The 5596-nt window shown below is 36.0% G+C and overlaps 1 long non-coding RNA gene across 3 annotated transcripts; it reads right to left on the bottom strand.

Annotated features, from left to right (window-relative positions):
- Positions 1–942: 942 nt before the first annotated feature.
- On the bottom strand, positions 943–2907 carry LOC130742421 (uncharacterized). 3 transcript variants are annotated; one of them, XR_009021148.1, is made up of 5 exons: positions 2568–2907; positions 2358–2395; positions 2135–2242; positions 1644–1780; positions 943–1387 (listed from the first exon to the last, which is right to left on the bottom strand). It is a non-coding gene; the product is annotated as an uncharacterized LOC130742421 (long non-coding RNA). The 3 variants fall into 3 exon arrangements; XR_009021146.1 differs by lacking the exon at positions 2358–2395; XR_009021147.1 differs by lacking the exon at positions 2568–2907 and having other exon boundaries at positions 2358–2541.
- Positions 2908–5596: the final 2689 nt, after the last annotated feature.

Genomic DNA, 5596 nt, shown 5'->3' with positions numbered 1-5596 from the left:
TTTCAAGCATCATTTTAGATTCAGGTGTATAAATGATGCTTGAAATATATAATTTTTACATTTTTGTGTGTTTCATTTATTATTTTTAAATTATCTCAAGTAAATAATGTAGGAGTATTTTATTCGATTCTACTCAATTCCAGTTAAAAAAAAACTACTCAATTCCATCATTTTTTATCAAACATAGAACCGATTTTTTTACATTTAATAATAAAAAATAAAAATAAAGTGGTAATTTTTTTCTCGTTCTATTTCACTCTATTTTACATCTTTAATTTACATTTTGAATGCATATCCAAACATAAGCATGTGATTTTGAATTTGGTATGATTCATCTTAATGGGTATAAATTTTTTTGGAGAAGTTTTTATTTGTAACATGAGAAATAGAAAACAAAACTAAACTAAACTAAACTAAAGAGTCAAGATACAAAGAGGTAGCCAATTCACTACCAGAAAACAGTCATTTAGCGACGGACCAAATCGGTCGCTAAATGGGCTAAATCGGTTGCTAAAACCGTTAGCGACCGATTTTGCGACTGATTTTTGCTGGTTGGTATTTCACTCGTCGCTTAATGTTGCGACCGATTTAGCGACCGATATAGCGACGGACTTGTAGCAACCGATGTAGCGACGGAATGTAGCGACGGAATTTAGCGACTGCATTAGTGACGGAATTTAGCGACTGCATTAGCGACGGAATTAGCGACGGTTTCAGCTATAATATAGCGACGGAATTAGCGACAGATTTAAAAAGTTAGCGATGAGTTCAGTGACGGTAATAAATATAAAATTAACAAAAATAATCAGTTTTGTGACAGATTTTTTTAGTGTTAAAAATATGAATATAACCATAATCATCATTGAATCATCACAAAACACACAATCTTAACATATCCACCTAAATTCATCACTGAATCATCACAAAAAGTATACCATGAAATACTTAAACTAGTCTAGTAGATTACTATTACATTAAACATAGTCTATTACATTAAATATAGAAACAAAGCTTGACAAAGTTTTCATGGAAAAGCACCAAGATCCTCCTCATTCTCTGACTCATCAGTTTCTAACTCCTCTTGATTTGGGATTGGCATTGGTGGTTGTTGCATCCTTTCTTCCATCATTTGTTTTACCATTCTTTGAGTCTCCTCCATAATAGTGTTTCTCAATTGATCAAATTCTGATCTTCTTACCCATTCAGATGATGACGAACATGAGCCATGATATTGTTTATTGATAACAGTGGACTCCAATCCCAACCCATATATTCTACCCTTTTTCATGCCAGCCACATCACGCCACACATCTAACTCATTTGGCGGAGGAAGATTTTGCTCAGATGCTCTTTGCGTCCTATCTTCCATTTCACGCACATATGCACCCTGTTAGCAAGAATTAATTACAATAAAATCAACCATGAATTCTCTTTTACAATACCTAACCTACATCAGCTATCAGTCCTGGACTTCCTTAGAAGCCATCTTGCACATAAACCAGAACAAGCTACCAAACAGTCTAACATGGATGTTCCATGTAAATGTTTGTAGTTTGTAGTTTAATACTAAATATGATCGATTAATATATGAATTATACTTGTCAATTGTCATATATATGTAAAAATAAACATAACTATTGTACCTTTATATCACTTGCCCTCTCTCTATCTTTCCTTCTTATATTACTTGCCGACAACAGATTCTATTTCTTTCCTCCATTCACCTTTGGAAAGTTACTTGGGAGTCAATTTCAGCAGTGAATTAATGAATATCCAGCACCTAGACATCCATCCAAAATTGTAAAGTTAAGAAACCAATATTAGCTTCCGGAAAAACTTCCCCATTTTTAGAAAAACTTTCACACTTGACTACATCAATTTAAGCAAGTAGCAAACCTTTGTCAATAGTTGAGAAAAAGGAAACAGTGAGAATTTATTGTTATATAATCATACACATCATAATGTTTATGAGAAACTAATTGAAGCATGTACTTGTTGGGTGTGACATCAACATCACGTTCCATCTTTTTTCAGGGTCAATGCTTTCTTTAATGAACATATTCAATCTAGAAGCAAACACATCAACCTAACCATAACACCAATTGTGTAACTGCTAGAAAGCCAACACCCTTACCTTATATGAAAGACAATCCCATGGTCATTATGCCTCTACTTCCAAAGGGAAGTGTCCCCGTACTGCATTAACCCAATAGGAATCAAACCCAATACTGCCAGTTTGAAGCTAAAAAACCAAAAACAAAATAAAAAATAGATTAGTTAATCTAGCAACAAGCTGTCTATTTGAAGTTAAATCTAAAAGAAATTATGGTAAAATCCAATAAAACTTATGGCCTTACAAACTTTGGAACACCCATAAAAACGTGACCAAACCATCCTGTAACAACACCAGCAATGGAACAAAACCATAATTCCTCCTCCACATACCATTCATAAAAAGAGAAAATTGCAGTTTTCAGAAAAAATCAGAGGCTTCCATAGCAATTAAAAGAAAAAACATAGCACAGCAGATGGAAAATTGCAGGAAAAATATTGGTTACAAACCAAACCTTGATAATGGCAGTGGAAGGTGCGGCGCGCCGTGGGATGCAGTCGCGCTGGAGCGGACGGGCTCGGTGAAGAAGAAGCAGAACCCACACGAGCTTGAGTGATGGAAGCGATGGTGAAGACGAAGCAGCAGAAGGAAGGTGTGGTTTGATTGATTGAAGCACGGTGAGGTGAAAACGAAGCAGAGCAGAAGGAAGGTGTGGTTTGATGATGGAAGCACGGTGGAGAGGAACCCTAACGATGGAGGTATGAGCGATGAAGAGGAACCCTAACGATGGAGGTGCGCACCGTCGAGAAGAGAGTGAGCAAGAGAGAGTAGAGAAGCAGAGGGTATGATTTGGTAGATTGACACTTAGTTTTGATAACATTAGGGTTACGTTTTATTAATTAATATATATATTAAACGCAAACAAAACTAAGGAAGTTAAATAGCTCAACTGGCAAGTTAGTAACTATGATTGTTGTGGATCCTGGGTTCGAATCCAAGGTATAACATTTTTTCAAAAGGATACTTTGTGAATTATATTTATTATACTTTTTAGCGACGGAAAATCCGGTCGCTAATTCGACCGTCGCTAAATCAGTCGCTACTAGCGACCGATATATATCGGTCGCTAAATTAGCCGTCGCTAAATCAGTCGCTAATAGCGACGGATATACCAGTTGCTAATACCGTCGCTACTTTATTTATTATTTTTGCTATACTTTTTAGCGACGGTAAAGTCGGTCGCTAATACAACTGTCGCTAAATCGGTCGCTAATAGCTACGGATAGTTCGGTCGCTAACACAATCTGTCGCTAGTTCAGTCGCAACATCGCTTTATTATTTTTATTCTACAAATTTAGCGACAGAAATGTCGGTCGCTAAATATTCCGTCGCTAATTCAGTCGCTAATAAGTCAAACTTGAATTTTGACCAAAATATCATGGATTCCGTCGCAAACTCGGTCGCTATTTGTGACTGAAATATTTCGGTCGCTAAATCCGTCGCTAAACAGCGATTTTCTGGTAGTGCAAGCTAATCCTAGTATAAGAATATGTTATTTAAAAACTTTATTTACACAGATATTCAATTGAGTTTTATCAAATTATAAAATATATTTTTATTGTAATTAAAATTAAAAATGAATGTAATTTTTCATAGTATATAATTATTGGGTTTTACACTAACCTTCCATTTCTATTAAACTCAAAAAATAAGTGTATGTAAAATGCCAAAAAAATAGAGGAAATTTGTTGGTTACATTCCCGTTTGCACCAACAAGGTGTGTAGTATAACCGGTAGATAGTTTGACTCCTTAAGTATTTAGTCCAGAGTTCGATTCCTAACGATACGTATGGATAAGCATTTGTTGGGAGATGTCTATCCACTTAATGTGATATCAGTCATCGGGAAATTAGTCTCATAGCTGCCGGTTGTGGGGATTCCTGAGAAGAAAAAAAAAAAAACATTCCCGTTTGCCAGCAAAGAAACGCAGAAACAAACATAGCATTAGTTGTGTACTTAAAAATGACGACAGGATGGTGGGGGCCTTACGTGCGATTAATTATGATTATGAAGGTGACGTTAACTTGCTTCCCTGCATGTTTGAGGCAAGTGCGGAGTCCAGTGCTGGCCATAGTTGTAGACTTGTAGTGGCTAACTTGTTCAATCCAATTCTGTTTGCCTAAGCAATGTTACTTTTATAGAATCAAATTAGTAATGTGTTTATTTGGGTAACATAGTACACAACGGAGTAAAATGGCTGAATAGAGATAATCATGCACTTGCACTTTGAGACAAAATTTGTAGAGAAATACAAAAGGTTGGGTAGGAAGGAAAAGATATTTCAGAGCTTTTAGAATATTTTCTCATGCACACCGGCAATAGGTTCAGTTATTTAATAATAAGGAGGTGGTTTTCCATTATTGAACCAGTCGATACAAGAAAGATTAGTTTAACATAATCTCCCAGTATGACTAAGAGAGGTCAAGCATTAGTACCCCACTAGCTATGAGTGTTTGCAAATGTGGGTTATTGGCATGATGTCATGTCAACTGTTGTAGTTAGCCGAATTACTCCATATATATAAATTGGGAGAATGTCATTTGTAAACCACACAATTTAAACAATCAATACAACCTACATATTTCTCTATTTTCTTAGCCATTTACTTTTCTATTTTTACTTTACCTTATTCCCGTTTTTTTTTTATTGCATTTCATCATTTGCTTTCAGTCTTTAAGCATTTTGTTTATCCATTTTAGTTGTTCCCTTAGTTTCATAGGTGTACATCATCTTCAACCTCTCAATAACAATCACTAAGAGCTCTTTGGAGTGTCTTATGAAGTTGCATTGAGAAACAGAATCCCTTCCTCGAGTAACTGCTTGATTAGGGAATCGTTATGTTGATTTCGCGGCCGACTCACACGGCTACCCTAGACTTAAATCTATTTGAAGCAACAAATTGACAACCCAGTGAGACTTGTCTTGCTATATGGAAGTTTTCATCTCCATCTCACGATCTAAGTTTTCACATGCAACTGAGATACGCAAAATGAATTCCACAATCACAGAGTAAGTAGCATTTATACCTCCACAACAGGTACTGCTTCGACCAGCAAATCACCAATTCACTTTGAACCATCCATGGACTCTGCAAACCATATGTTTCCACGAGCTGCAATAACTGTTTCCCCTACGTGAAGGTTGTTGACACAACCGACGATCGAGTGAGTCGGGCTGAATCACTTTGACATATGGTGAGCCGTTCGAGTGAGTCGGGCTGAATCACTTTGACATACTTTGTTTTTCCCACATTTCTTTTTGTTGATATTTTACAATATATGAAAGCCCAAAAATTGTTAGTGGGGACATGAGAATCTAAAATATTCTTGAGTATCCTAAAATATTGTTTTCTTTTCCCTCTGATTTGATTTCAGCAAAACTTTGGTGTCACCTGCATGGCTACTATCCTCAAACACCCTATGATGCTTACACGGGGATTTCCACTTCCTATTTTTCTTCTCTTCCAATCCAAAGTGATTCTCT

Source organism: Lotus japonicus, chromosome 3 (genome assembly GCF_012489685.1).
Source record: "Lotus japonicus ecotype B-129 chromosome 3, LjGifu_v1.2".
Lineage (NCBI taxonomy): Eukaryota > Viridiplantae > Streptophyta > Magnoliopsida > Fabales > Fabaceae > Lotus > Lotus japonicus.
Note: the sequence above shows the minus strand (reverse complement) of the source record. Positions and strands in the feature narration are given on the sequence as shown.